Raw genomic sequence first — 15947 nt, 5'->3', positions numbered from 1 at the left:
TCTTTATAACTTAAAAAATCTAATTATCATTCTTTTTTGAGAAGGCACTCAATAAATGCTTTTTGAATGAATGATCCAGTCTGTTAAAACTGAAACATTTGCATTCACCCTGGCTTAGGCAAAATTGTAATGAAAGTTATCTTGAACATGCACAACCTGCGTTTTTCTCTCTATATGGTATGTCTTCTATTAATGTTGTTTTTAAACCAACCTTTTCCCTTTCCTTCTCTTGCTGAGATCTCAATACCCTTGTGATCCCTTCCACTTTTTATTAAAACCTGTGCTTAGGGTGAATAAGAGCGTTACTCTTACTATATTGTAAATAACTTCTAGCAGCAAACTGTTTTACTACTCTGTTGGGATCATTTGCATTTTAATAGAATGAATGAAGCTTTGCATCTGGCTTGTTATACTCAGGGAGTCAACAGGTGGGGAAAACATTTCTTCCAGGAACCTCAGGTAAACTTCGGCTTCAGAAATCATGTCCCATAAGAAGTCACCTCCTTCACCTATGAGGAAAGACAACCATGCTGTCACTGGGAGGAATGGTCACAACTGGCCTGTGGTGGAATCATGCATTGTAACAGGCAAAGGCTCCAATCAAGGCTGTCCTCTACCCTAGATCTGGGGCTGATAGCATTCTGCAAGAACAGCCACAAAATAAGAACAGGAATCATCTGCACTTTGGAAACACCAACACACTGAGACCTGTTTTGGAAAAAAACAGTGTCTGAAATGGAAAGCTTAGGGGAGACATTTCAAACTCAAAGAACTCCCTGCTGAGATTTTAAAGCCCCACCACATGAAGAAAAAACCTTGAAGTGTTTGACTAGCAATTGACAATTTATGTAAAATATCAACTTTCATATCACCAATATTTATATTGCCTAACTTTTATAAGGAACATAAAATATACACATGACTATTCAACCTGACAAGAAATGATAGCTTGGTATACTGTTATAGGCCTTGGATCATCGCTTGAACTGAGCAACATAATAATTCAGAGCACAGACAGAGTCTCAGACTCACGGGGAATATAAAATTCTTATCCAAGGACAATGTAACCCGCTTGCAAATATAATAGCGCACGTGCAATTCATCGCATCTCTCTTTCCCTTTTGTTCATTTGCTCTCCACTAGGGGATGTGATCTCTGAAACATTGCTCTTTATGCCGATGGTTTGCAGGGGACTGAGTGAGAGTGGGAGCTGAAAGAGAAACAAGACCTTCGAGTTCTCACATTACATTATACTTTCCAACCGTTTGAAGTTAGTGTAACCCTTCGCCAAGTACTTACTTGGCAAACTTTAAACTATACATCTGTGAAGCTGGGTTTTTTTTTCCTTCACATTACCTTTCACCTACTTTAAAATAAACCACTCATTGTTCAAGAGGGAAAAATCAAATTTGTTTTTCCAAAGTAATCTATAATGGAGTAAAACATTGTTAGAAGGTTTGCAATTAACTAATTTACTGTGCAATAAATCTCAGAGGGAATGTAAATTAATGAGGAAATCACTTTTTACCTTCAATATTTAGGCTTCTTTTTTTTTTATTAACAAAACATAAGCTTTTTTAAATTGGAAAAGTATATGAATTTGATTTTTAAAATGTTTACACCATGGAGAAACATAAAATTAAAGTGAAAAAGTAATAGCTCGTTTTCTTGTATATCTGGGTTTGTTTGGGTGTTAAAATGATGAAAGCAAACACATGGAAATAAGAAATTTGTTTGCAAATGTATTAGATTTAACTTTAGTTTTAACTCTATTTTCCCAGATTTTATCACTTAGAGATGACAAAAACGATTTTAAATCAGTTTAGAAAGTGTAAAGAGGAGGACTACTGTGTTCCAGGCATGATGTTAGGTATCAGAGGTGATATGAAGATGGAATGACCTGGAATCCCTCACTCTGGACATTTGTATAAAATAAAATGGAAACGTCATACCTTGGCTGGTAAGGCCTTTAATGATCTTCTTTGCCTGGTTTCCACTGCTTTATCGTACACACCTTGTCCTACAGCCATACAAAATTATTTTTAATTCTCCAAATATGCCAAAGCTTCCCAAGCCTTTATGCCTTTGCAAATACAGTTGTCTCTTGGTATCCATCGGGGTTTCAGGACCCTCTGCAGATACCAAAATCCAAGGATGCTCAAGTCCCTGATATAAAATGGTGTAATATTTGCATATAACCTACATTCATCCTCCTGTATTTGTTTATTTGTTTATTTTTGAGACAGGGTCTCACTCTGTCATGCAGGCTGGAGTGCAGTGGCATGATCTCAGCTCACTGCAACCTCTGCTCCTGGGTTCAAGTGATTCTCATGCCTCAGCCTTCCGAGTAGCTGTGACTACAGGTGTGCGTCACCATGACTGCTTGCCTCAGCCTCCCAAAGTGCTGAGATTACAGGCGTGAGCCACCATGCCTGGCCTCTCTTGTGTACTTTAAACCATTTCTAGATTACTTAAAATACATACTACAATTTAAATACTATGTAAATTGCTGCTATACTATTGTTTAAAAAATAATAAAAAGAAAGGCCAGGCGCAGTAGCTCACGCCAGTAAACCCAGCACTTTCGGAGGCCAAGGCAGGTGAATCACTTGAGGTCAGGAGTTCAAGACCAGCCTGGCCAACATGGTGAAACCCTGTCTCTACTAAAAATACAAAAATTAGCCAGGCGTGGTAGCACATACCTATAATCCCACCTACTCGGGAGGCTGAGGCAGGAGAATTGCTTGAACCCAGGAGGCGAACTGCACTCCAGCCTGGGCAACAGAGCAAGACTCTGTCAAAAAAAAAAAAAAAAGAATGAGAAAAAAGTCTGTACATGTTCAGTACGGATATGATTTTTTTTCCAAATATTTTCCATATGCAGGTGGTTGAATCCACAGATGCATAACTCATGGATGTGGAGAGCTGACTACTCATCTCTCTACTTGTAAGGCCCTTTCCCTTGGAATACTCCGTAAAACTCTGGTCATCCTTCACAAGTCAACTCAAATCACCACTACCTCTTTAATGACTGCCGGGTCCCTTAGGTAAGTAAAAGTCCTTGGATCTGCAGCACTCAAGACACGCCTATCCTTTTTTTTTTTTTTTTTTTTAAGATGGAGTCTCGCTCTGTCGCCCAGGCTGGAGTACAGTGGCGCGATCTCGGCTCACTGCAAGCTCTGCCTCCCGGGTTCACGCCATTCTCCTGCCTCAGCCTCCGGAATAGCTGGGACTACAGGCGCCCGCCACCACGCCCGGCTAATTTTTTGTATTTTTAGTAGAGACGGGGTTTCACCATGTTAGCCAGGATGGTCTCGATCTCCTGAACTCGTGATCCGCCCACCTCAGCCTCCTAAAGTGCTGGGATTACAGGCGTGAGCCACCGCGCCCGGCCGTGCCTATCTAACATATTTCTCACAGTGGTTTCTTTTTCTTTTTTTTCTTTTTCTTTTTCTTTTTTTTTTTTAAGACAGAGTCTCACTCTGTCACCCAGGCTGGAGTGCAGTGGTGTGATCTTGGCTCACTGCAACCTCCACTTCCCAGGTTCAAGTGATTCTCCTGCCTCAGCCTCCAGAGTAGCTGAGATTACAGGCACCCACCACCATGCCCTGCTAACTTTTTATATTTTTAGTAGACACAGGGTTTTGCCATGTTGGCCAGGCTGGTCTTGAACTCCCGACCTCAGGTGACCCGCCTGCCTCAATCTCCCAAAGTGCCAGGATTACAGGTGTGAGCCACCGTGCCCAGCCCTCACAGTGGTTTCTAATTAGCGATTTCTTTTTCTGTCTATGGTGAGCAATTTGAGAGCAGGTGGTGGGAATTTGTCTCCTTGATATTCCCATTGATTATCCATTGCACCTGGCACATGGTGGGCAATATTGACAGTGCTGTGGAAGCAGCGGGGAATGAGTGACTTCCTCTTTCTGGCTGTAGGGAAAGACTTCCCAGAGAAGCTGACACATGGCTTTGATCAGGAATTTCTCAGGAAATACCAAGTAAAGAAAATACAATGTGCCGAAGTACGTGAGTCGGTGTGGAAGCAAATGAGGTTCTAAAAGTGGGTTGTGACAGGACTGAGAGGTCATGCCTGACAAGTTCCAGAGTTTGGCAGCAGCATGATGGACACATTGGAAAGTGATGTGATTAGACATAGGGAGAACTGTTAGGAGACTATTCTCATAGTCTAGGTAAGAATAGATCACGGCCTATGTTAAGATCACGGCAATGGGAATGGAGAAAAACATTAAGATTAGAGAAGTGTTCAGGGCATAGAATTGAGAATTGATTTGATGTAGGGTTCTGGGATGCATTTTAAGCACTGAGTCATATGATGAAGCTTATACTTTAGAAAAATCACTGGCAGCTGCTGCGTGGAGAGCAGATGGGATTAGAGGTGCAGGCAGAGGAGGAGGCCATGTAGAATATTACTCCCGCCAGCTCAATTTCAGCCATGTTGTGTGCTAAATAGACTTTGGGGGAACCAGCCAGTTGACTGGACTTTTACTTATTACATCGTTTCCACGGAAAAAGTGATTTGAGTCTTAAACTGATTTTCAACCATGTTTTTGGAACATAGCCCATTTGTAGTTTGGAACTGGCTGTGCTGAGGGATGTGATATGGTGAGCCAGGGCTTAAAGCAATGTGGGTGCCAGTCTCAGTTAACTTCACAATAAGGACAAACAAGTGATGTTGTGTATCTGAAGAAATTACCACTTTGCTGCATCAAATACAATTTGTACTTTTCCACTCCTATTAAGTGATTACTACCAATTTGCTAGTTAGTAGCAACAGAGATCAACTTTCACAATGTTTTCCTTGCCTGCCAGTAAGTCCACAAGCTATCCATTTCTCGTAAATAATAAAAAGTATATGATGACAGGAAACATTCATACATGCAACATTCCTACTGTGAGAACAAATGGCTGATGACATGGGAAATGAAAATCAGGTAGAAACAGGTAAAAGCAGAGGTAACTACTTGAAAGAAAAGTCTTCCATTGCCTTTAGGTTTAAAAGAGGAAAAAAATGTCATCAGTGCACAAAACAGTCTTAGGACAGGGAACTTTAATTATATACACTGTTTATACTTTAAAACTTCAGTTTTCTCTGGAAGATAGATCTTGGCTCAATCATACGGCAATTAACAGGGATTTTTACATACTGCAAAATACCCTGTCCCACCACAAGATCAGTCCCCACAGAACCTGCTGGCCCCAAGGCTAATGACTAGGTTAAGTCACAATATAACCCAGATGGGGTCATGCCGGGTCTGATAAGGAAGGAAAGGAACTGATACAAAGAGGCTGCAGGTCCCAGCCAGCAAGTACCCGCAGCAGCCAGGAGACTATGCGTGGAATTAGACTAAGGAGAGTGAAACATGAAAGGATAAGGGAAAGGATAGTGGATAAGGGAAAGTTAGAGTTTATCAACTCAGAGCGGAATATAGCATTTAACACCTGGAAAAGACCCCCAGAAGTGTTGCAGACAGGCTGCTAGGATGGCTCCTAGAAGCAGGGAAAAGTGAAAGCCCACACTAAGTGAGGTGGACATGCTGGAAAGCAGAATAAAGGTGACCCTTTATTAAAAGGGTCAGAGAGGCCTGGTCCAGTGGCTCATACCTGTAATTCCAGCACTTTGGGAGGCAGAAGTGGGCAGATCACTGGAGGCTAGGAGTTTGAGACCAGCCTGGACAAGATGGTGAAACCCCATCTCTACCAAAAATACAAAAATTAGCCAGGTATGGTGGTGCACACCTGTAGTTCCAGCTACTCGGGAGGCTGAGGCATGAGAATCACTTGAACCCAGGAGGCAGAGGCTGCAGTGAGCCGAGATTGCACCACTGCACTCCAGCCTGGGTGACACAGCAAGACTCTGTCTCAAAAAAGAAAAAAAAAAAAAAAAAGGCTCAGAGAAATAAGCATGCAAGTAAGGATATAAGGCCAGAAAAAAAAAAAAACCATCAGAGGACTATGTTCTATGGCAGGGCCCTTTACCCAATAGATACATCAATTTCCAAAGCAACAAAGAATGTGCTGATGAGAGTGGTGCCAGTATCACTGCCATGGTTTGAATGTGTCCCCTCCAGAGTTCTAGTGTTGCCAATGTGATAGTGTTAAGCAGTGAGGCCTTTAAGAGGTGATTAGGCCATGAGGGCTCCTCCCTCGTGAATGGGATTAAGTCTCTTATGAAAGAGGCTTTACACAGCGTTACCTTAGGTTGCTCTTTAGTTCTGCCATGTGAGGTCACAGCGTTCTGCCCCTCTGGAGGATGCAGCCTCACCAGACATCAAATCTGTTGGCACCTTGATCTTGGACTTCCCAGCCTCCAGAACTGTGAGAAATAAACGTCTACTTTTTATAAATTATCCAGTCTTAGGTATTTTTTTGTAGCAGCACAAATGGACTAAGACAATCACCAATAAGATCAGTAGTGGCTTTTCTCTCTAGGCCAGGGCTGCTATCAGGAGGCATCATTACAGAACAGAGGTCATTAACAGCCACAGGGTTTTAGGACCCTAAAGCAGAGGCCAGGTGGAAGAGCTTAGCTATTAAAAGGTGGGTATATGCAATTACCGTAATGAATGGCATGATCGGAGGAGCAGCCAGGGAAGATTGACCCAAAGAGTTATGGAGATAGTTAATAGAACTCAGCCTCCACACAGGCAGCCAACAAGGGGGAACTCAAGCTATACAATCCAAAGAAATCAAAGATGGCTAAAGAGGAGGCTGACGGCAGTTAGCTCAATAAAAAGTCAAAATGCTTTGCCAAGTTTCTGAACTTTTTTTTTTCCTGAGATGGAGTCTCGCTCTGTTTCCCAGGCTGGAGTGCAGTGGTATGATCTCAACTCACTGCAACCTCCGCCTCCCAGGTTCAAGTGATTCTCCTGCCTCAGCCCCCTGAGTAGCTGGGATTACAAGTGCATGCCACCACACCTGGCTAATTTTTGTATTTTTAGGAGAGACGGGGTTTCACCATGTTGACCAGGCTGGTCTTGAACTCTTGACCTCAAGTCATCCACCCGCCTCAGCCTCCCAAAGTGCTGGGATTACAGGCGTGAGCCACCATGCCCGGCCCCATTTCTGAACCTTGAACCAGTTTTTCAACTTTGGAACCCACTGACTAAAAGAGAGGTTATGTCTCCAAGAGGAAGGACCCTGCAACCCCACAGCAAGTATATACGGTAAAGATTCTCCCAGTGCAAGAGACCAGTGGCCATGTACTCAAATAGCTGCACACTAGAGAAGGGGTATTTCAAGAACCACTGGATGCCAATCTGATTTCAAATTGATACTCAAAGACTCAAAGCAATATCATGAGTCTCCTTACAGAGTGATGCATATGACAATAAAACAATAAATGGAGTTTAACTTAATTAATAAATGGAATGGCTCTGCATTCCAGTGGACATTCCAATGTCCATTTCCCTACTCCCTAAATGTGTGACTAGAATAGACATGTTCAGCAGAAATCCACACTGAGTCCTTAGCCAGTGAGGTAAGAACTATCCACTAATGTGGTCGTCTAGGGGAAGCTCCTGAAACTACTCTTCCCTCCTCCCTAGCCAAGATACTAAACCAAAAACAGTAACTCATCCACAGAGAAATAGCATACATTCATGACATTCTTTATGAAAGATGGAAATTAATGCTATGCAGAAGAATAAATCAGGGAAGGGTGACAGACAGTACTTGCAGGAAGAGAGTTGCCATTTAAAATACAGCAAACAGGGCTGGGCTTGGTGGCTCACACCTGTAATCCCAGCACTTTGAGAGGCCGAGATGGGCAGATCACAAGAGGTCAGGAGTTCGAGACCAGCCTTGCCAACATAGTGAAACCCCGTCTCTACTAAAAATACAAAAATTAGCCAGGTGTAGTGGCATGTGCCTGTAGTCCCAGCTACTCAGGAAGCTGAGGCAGGAGAATCATTTGAACCTGGGAGGCAAAGGTTGCAGTAAGCCAAGATCACACTACTGCCCTCCAGCTTCAGCGACAGAGTGAGACTCCATGTCAAAAAAATAAAAAAATTAAAATAAATTTTAAAAAATACAGCAGACAGGAAGGACTCACTGAGAAGATGACATTTGAGCAAATACTTGAATGTGAGGGCTGGATGTAAAATAAAGAACTTCACGATCGACTCCAAGGTTTTTGACTTCAGAATCTAGGAAAGATGGCATTATCATTACTGAGATGTAAAGAAGAGAGGACAAGGCTTTGTAGAGCAGCTAGATATACAAGTCTGTAGTTCAAAGGGGAGTTTTAGGCTGAAGATAAAAGAGGAGATGTCAGCATATACTGGTAGGCGGGGTTTAAAGCCATTAGACTGGGTGATACCAGGAAGAGACTAAGTGTACAAGAGACAAGAGGACTGAACGTCGAGCCTTGGCGATAGGGGAAATGAGGCTGTAACCAAGGTAGAAGAGGATCAACAAGGAATTTTATAATGCTAGAAATAAGATGTTTGCGATGGACATGTTCCTGTAAAGAGAGGAAATTTGATCATGCAGAAGAGAAAGTGGAAACTGATAGAGTGAAATCCTTAGGCATTTGAAGGGATGGGATCTAGAATACAAGGGGAGGTGTTGATTTTAGGAGTGTAAACAGTGCATGTCTAAAAGCACAAGGAAAAGCAGAGCATATGGGCAAAAAATGCAGGAAGGTGGGTACTCGTGGTATCGGGAGGATATGAACATTCTCTTCTGATTGCTTCTGTTCGTTCAGTGAAATAGGAGGAAAGGTTATCAGCCAAGAGGGCAGAGATGTTTAGGCTTTATACTCTGTGGGATAGAGAACCACTGAAGTATTTTGAGCAGGGCTGTAACGTGATCAGATATGGGTCTAATGATTTAGAACTCAAGGTAGTAAAGGGCGTGAGATAGTTAGAGCCATCCAGACGGGGGATGATGAAGTGCCTTAATAATGTCAGTGGAATGGAAAGACATGGTATGGAGGCTTTTAGGAGATTAAATTAACATATATAGTCAGGTTTCCTAAAATAGCCCCCCCACTCTTCATCTCCTTACCCTTATTTATTTTATGTATAGCACTTACCAATATCTGACAATAAAATCTATACTTGTTTGTAGGTTGACTGTGTCCCTCACTAGAATGAGAGAGAATGTGAGTTGTATTAGGGTGAAGACTTTGTCTGGTTCACCCTTCTATCCTTCCACATACAGAAACAGTGATTGGCACTTACTGCAGCCTTAATAAATACATATCGAAACAATGATTGGATGGAAGGGACAAGGTAGAGGTAAGAGTCAAGGATAACTTCAGAGTTCTGGCTGGGGTCATTGGGGAAATGGTGGTTTGAAAACACCTAAATAGCTGGGATTACAGGCACCGGCCACCACACCAGGACTAAATATACTAGTTTCATCATTACTGTGACAGATAAGTCTGTGAGTCACTGATAAAGGAAAAGAGGATATATATCTAGACAAAAAGATAGATGAAAGAAAAAAATTTGCTGGCGGCTAGGCGCGGTGGATCACGCCTGTCATCCCAGCCCTTTGGGAGGCCAAGGAGGGCGGATCACCTGAGGTCAGGAGTTTGAGACCAGCATGGCCAACATGGCGAAACTCTGTCTCTACTAAAAATACAAAAATTAGCCAGGTGTGTTGGCGGGTGCCTGTAATCCCAGCTACTCAGGAGGCTGAAGGAGGAGAATCACTTGAACCCGAGAGGTGGAGCCAAGATGGCACAATTGCACTCCAGCCTAGGCGACAAGAGCGAAACTCCTTCTCAAAAGAAGAAGAAAAAATTGCCAATTAATAGGCAAAATGTATTTTTAAAATGAGAACCATGAGAGGTATTAAAAATGGATTTATTTGGCAACAGAGTTTAGAGTATACTGGTATTCAACACAGAATGTTAGACCTCTTAAATCGCTTTTGAAACAAGATTGAAGATTAATAAAGGAAATAGTGATATCCCAAAGAGCCATTTAAAATGGACACAAAGGGCAAACCAAAATTTCATAGAAAAAAGTTTGGATTTCATTTTGAAAAACATAATGAAATTATAAAACAAGAATTATTTATAATTCCAATAAATCAAGTATTTACTGTTTTATTGACATCACTTTTCAGGTATTTTTCACCATGTTTGACTTGCCATTTTTATAAAAATGTAAATAGGCTTCACCAAGTTTTTTCAAAATGTCTCTATTAATCCTTTGCTAGTCTAATCATTCTCTTTTGAAGCACTTAGGTTGTCATCATTCTTGTTTATTTTTTTTTTCTTCAGCTTTTAGGTAATCTCCCTAGCAAGATCCCTGTTTGTGCAAAGAACTTGCTATCTCCATTATTACTTTCATCAGCTTGATGTAATCCTGTATATTTGACAAGATTTGCAGTTTCATTTAGAAATCAATTTGCAATGACAAAGAGACTGCTTGCCAGGCAAAGATGTAGACCCAGAGGAGTGTTTGAGGATAATTCTTTATAGTTTCATGCGGTGCCTTTAAATGTAGGGATTTGATATTGACTGCTCTGATGACCAGGACCCTCCTAGAGCTGGACGGAAATTTCCAGCATTTTATCAAACTCTTGTTTTAGAACTAAGCCTCAAAGAATGGAAAGAGCAATTCCAGATCACTGAACAAATTAGGAGCAACTCAGGGCAAAATTTCAGACCTACCTTCTGCCACACACAAAAAAGGAGTTGGTGCTGACAAGACTCACTCTTTTAGAACTTGCCCACCTGGAGGAACTCTGAGAAGGAGCCAATTAATTCATCCCCACACCAGCTCAGTCACCCATCCCATGCAATGATAGGACTAGACAGAGAGAACCTGAAGCCTGCACTGAGCACATCTGAGATTAAATCACTGTTCACTGGGTTTAAATAGGGATGACAGCACAGTTATTCGCTAACCCTGCAAACTGCTGTTTCAAAAGCAATGTTCAGGGGTGAATCATTAAAATGAGAACATAACCAACTCACATATCACCTAACAGGAAATGATGGGAGAGGAACAACCCAACTAACTTGTTTAGGCTTTTAATCCCCCAAACCAGCCTGCAAGCCTGAGCGTGAAGCCTCAGCCCTGCCCAACTCCACCTGTTTAAGTTCTGTCTCCAGAACATCTTTAAGGAGGGGCTGGTCTTAATGCAAGTCTGATAACACTTTTCATTGCCTCCTGGCTTCTTGACCCCAGAAGCTAGGCACGTGGAGGTGAGTGAGAAAGCAAGTTTACAAAGGGGCAGTTGATTAATGTAGGTATAAAAGTTTTCTTTTTCCAACTGAGTAATAAAATTTGGTTTGAAATCAAGCCTGGTTTATAGAGGGGATATTAAAACCCAACTCAGTTCCAGTTACAGAGAAAGAACTAACCAATCTTAGTCATTTTCTAGAATTCAGAATTACATGGCCTGACCTGAAAAATTCCAAATACTTTATTTAGACTCTAAGGGAATTCTTTATGTGACCCTCAAATGAAGCTGCTAATAATGAGCTTAGGAGCTAAATTGTGCCTTGCATCGATGTGATCTCTACCCAGAGGAATCTTTCTAAAATCCAAATCACATCATAGTCTCTTGCTTAAGATACTTCCATGTTTCCTCTCTGCTTCAAGATAAAAATCTGTAGCCAGTAGAATTTATAATTTAGGAATTCTTTCATGATCTGGCCCCATGATCCAGCTTCACCTTTCCAGAGGGTCTGTACTACTTCTAGCTTCTCCCTGTCCTTGCTCTCATCCTACCTCTCTAACTAGCTGCAACGTGCTCTTCCTCCACAGCCCCCTCTACCTGTGCAACACCCAGTAATTCCACCCTCACAGCACTTCCCACTGCCCGTTTACCTGTTGGTCTTTTCCGCTAGACAATAAGCTTCTTGAGGGTTATTTTGCCATTATATCCCCAGTGACTGGAAACAAATAGACCCTCGGTAGCTATTTGCTGAATCAGACTGAATTTGGAAAGAAAAAGGAAAGAAACGAGCACTAATGAATACGTGTCAGTGCTTGGCACATAAACAATATAGATACGTCATTCTTTTAATCCTCAAACAGCTATGAAATTTAACGATAATCAACCCCATTTTGTGAATAAGGAAATTGAATCTCGAGAGTCCAGTCACTTGAGCAAGGTATATAGAGGAGGTAGTACAAAATTGTCGCTAAGTCGGGCAACGCCCTCTGCAGCAGCCGAGCGGCGCTGCCTCCTGATTGCTGGGGATGGCTGGGGCTGCCTGAGCTCGCTGGGCAGAGATCCAAGCTCCGGGCCCAAGTACAGGCAGGTGTTCGTGCAGAGGCCCCACCCACCCTGGCTGGAGCCCCGCCCCACCCGCATGCCCCGCCTACTCTGAGCGCTGCCCGGGTGGAGAAAACAGCGGGGCCGCAGGGCGTGCAGGATTGACAGGGCATGCCCTGGCATTCCGGAAATGCCGTGGAAAACAGCGAAACTTCAGCTCCAGGTGGCCTAGAGGCGTGGCAAACGAGAATGTGGGGGAGGTGTTCACTGCGGAAGGGTCGTCCCAAATCTGGGACCCACCGTTCCCCCCAGCCCCGCAGAAGTCAGTCAGGCCGTGGTGCTGGAAGCTTCTCAGACTTGCTTCTCATTAAAGTCCGAGGGTGGTTATAAACTCCAACTGTCACGGCAAGTTGTGTTTTTGGAGACTCTTCCAACTCCACCAGGCTGTAAACAATGACTTTGCCTTAGATGTTGCAGTCGAATAGGAAGAGCTTGGAAGAGCCGTTTGAGTTGAATTGCCAAGTCGGAGCTTTTGAAGCTTCTCCGAAGTTTACTTGAATTGCAGCCCGAACTACATCTTTTCCACAAGGGCTGGACATATTTCAGGAATCTAGTATTTCCTTGGGGAATGTTTTCCTCCCCCTGCGCTGGAAGCTGCTCTCCATGTTTTCCCCCTCTTTCATTCCCATGGGTTGAAACTGACCCGCCCTGTGTGGAGCAAGTCCTCTGTAGGACTGTAGAGATCCGACCAGGACATCCACCTGGGCATTTTGGACCCCAACGCCTTGCTTCTGTATCTGATCTGCATTTCTCTTTCTGGACACCCTCTTCTGTGCTCCAAGACACTCTGTACTTCTCTACCTTGACAGGGAACTTGACATTTTTAAACTTACGTATTTATTTGTCCGTCTCTCCTATTAGATTATGAATTTCTTAGGTCAGAAACATTCTATCCTTATGTCAGTAGCTGACACATTGAACCATGGTTGTGGAGAGAATAAGTTCCCTCAGCCGTTATGAAGGGAAACCTCCCCAGCTTGTAAACTGTCTCCTTGACTTATGGAGGACTGTTCCAGAATGAGTCAGAGGGGAAGATCCATCCAGATAAGTCGGAGGCATTGGAAACAAGCAGGTAAAACTTTCTTCATTTGATCTTTTATACATTGGAGCTACTCACACAGATAGATTTTTGAAGCAAATAACTGCATTTTGCATCTACCATCCCTTTCTCCCCCACATTTAACCCACACTATGTAGATATAATTTACTTCGGGAATTCTGGAAATGTTAAATTGTTTATATTCAATTAAGAGATTTTTATCTTTATTAATTCCCTCCTCCTCCACATATTTTCATGCAAAATAATTATTGGGTAGTATAGGGACTTTGGGATCGTTTTAACGGTCAAAGAAGCCTGAGTATTCATTCAAAAAATGAAAATGAGATTTTTCATTTTTTGAAGGAAGGAATTCGTGCTTAACTCTGATGTTCATTTAGTTACTGATGATTTTTAAATTTTAACTTGTATATTCAAGTGAGTATTGTCTTTTCTTGTTATATGTTTATTTAACAATGCCATCATTTCTCAAAGCATTTTATTTTACTTACTTCAGGCCATAAGAAAAGCAAGGTGGGCATGGTGGCTCACAACTGTAATCCCAGCAATTTGGGAGGCTGAGGTGGGTGGATTGCTTGAGCCCAGGAGTTTGAGACCAGCCTGGGCAACAAAGTGAGATCCCCCGGCTCTCTCTCTCTCTTTTTTTTTTTTTTCTTAAATAAGAAGTTAAAAAAGGGAAAAAAAAAAAAAGAGGAAAAGCAAAGCATACTTGTGGTAGGACGCAGTGGCTCACACCTGTAATCCCAGCATTTTGGGAGGCCAAGGTGGAAGGATCCCTTGAGCCCAGGGGTTCGAGACCAGTCTGGGCAACACAGGGAGCCCCTATCTTTTTTTTTTTTTTTTTGAGACAGAGTCTTGCTCTGTCGCTCAGGCTGGAATACAGTGGCGCGATCTCGGCTTACTGTAAACTCCGCCTTCCGGGTTGACGCCATTCTCCTGCCTCAGCCTCCCGAGTAGCTGGGACTACAGGCGCCCGCCACCACGCCCGGCTAATTTTTTGTATTTTTAGTAGAGACGGGGTTTCACCGTGTTAGCCAGGATGATCTCGATCTCCTGACCTCGTGATCCGCCCGCCTCGGCCTCCCAAAGTGCTGGGATTACAGGCATAAGCCACCGCGCCCAGCAGAGCCCCTATCTCTAAAAAATAAAATAAAATAAGATATATATTTTTTGAAGCAGACCTTTATCTTTATAGTAATACCTCATATACCCCAGAATTCTGAAGATAAGACCGTCAGGCCAAGTACAGACTTAGGGCCATGCTCCCCCTCCACGTTTTTTAGAGCCACGCAACCCCTTCATGTTTTTTAAATTCACAATTAGTGTTCTTTCAACATGAATAGACTAAAATATCTCAGTTTTCTGAAACAAAAAGGAACATGATTTATTGACCTTATTTAACCAAAGGAAACATATGGTGTCATTTAACACTAACTCTAGATTTGGATCAAATTTTTAGAATGAGCAATGCCTCTGATTTAACTAAGCATCTCCTGCAGGAAAGGAGTCATGCAAAGCTTCATCTGCTCAACTGAGAACAGAACAGGCCAAAGTTTAACTTTATATTCCCTGGGATTCTTCAGGTTATTAAAATATTTGGCTAAATGATTGAATACACTTTACGAAAGTCACAATATTTTCATATACAACATTTGGAAATGAGCTAATTGCTGTTCATGTGCTTCTCAAATGACAGACAGTACAGCCCCCTCAGAGATTCCCATAGCAATGGCCTATAGACTTTGCAAAATCATAGACTAACAGGGATGCAGTTTTTTTGGAGAATCAATTTTGCTGAATGGTGATTAGCCTAAAATATTTTATATTAAAAACCAAACAGAATGCAACATGTGTATGAATTTTTAAGATCAAACAGCAAATTCTAAAGAAATTTTTATTTGCAGTGCCAGCATCATCTCTCCAACAGCCCTCTCACCCTCAGGATATATATTCACTTTTTTTCAGGATTGTTTGGCGGAAGTTTAAGATACTCTCTAACCTAATATGTTGACATTAGTCAGAGCTCACTGACCTTGAGGAAAACTAGCTAACATTGACTTGTGTTATGGTCTTTATCATTCTGGTTCTTCCCTCCACCCGCCATCTGTCTCCTAGGTAGGCTAACTCTAAAACAGGCACAACTAAGGCTTACTTACATTTCCTTTTTTTTTTTTTTTTTTTTTTTTCTGAGATGGAGTCTCACTCTGTCACCCAGGCTGGAGTGCAGTGGCGCCCTCTCAGCTCACTGCAACTTCTGCCTCCCAGGTTCAAGCAATTCTCGTGCCTCAGCCTTCCAAGAGTAGCAGGGACTACAGGTGCACACCACCACACCCGGCTAATTTTTGTATTTTCAGTAGAGACGGGGTTTCGCCATGTTGGCCAGGCTGGTCTTGAACTCCTTAAGTGATTTGCCCACCTCGGCCTCTCAAAGTGCTGGGATTACAGGCATGAGCCACTGTGTCCAGGCTACATTCCCTTTTAAATGTTGCCTTTCTTCCTAGGCTGCACTTCAGGACTGCAAAAGAGTGCTAAACCCTTATGAACTTTTTCTTTCTTTTAAAAAAAAAATTTGTCTAGAGATACCCAAGTATTGTTCATGAGGCCCATGGTTTTAGACCATGCTGGCTTT

General features: G+C 42.5%; 1 long non-coding RNA gene across 1 annotated transcript; it reads right to left on the bottom strand.

Annotated features, from left to right (window-relative positions):
• Nucleotides 1–362: 362 nt before the first annotated feature.
• LOC134762126 (uncharacterized) lies at nucleotides 363–11921 on the bottom strand. Its single transcript, XR_010141789.1, has 3 exons — nucleotides 11811–11921; nucleotides 1953–2020; nucleotides 363–509 (listed from the first exon to the last, which is right to left on the bottom strand). It is a non-coding gene; the product is annotated as an uncharacterized LOC134762126 (long non-coding RNA).
• Nucleotides 11922–15947: the final 4026 nt, after the last annotated feature.

Source organism: Pongo abelii, chromosome 9 (genome assembly GCF_028885655.2).
Source record: "Pongo abelii isolate AG06213 chromosome 9, NHGRI_mPonAbe1-v2.0_pri, whole genome shotgun sequence".
Taxonomy (NCBI): Eukaryota; Metazoa; Chordata; class Mammalia; order Primates; family Hominidae; genus Pongo; species Pongo abelii.
The sequence above is the reverse complement of the archived record's forward strand: the minus strand, read 5'-3'. Positions and strand labels throughout refer to the sequence as shown.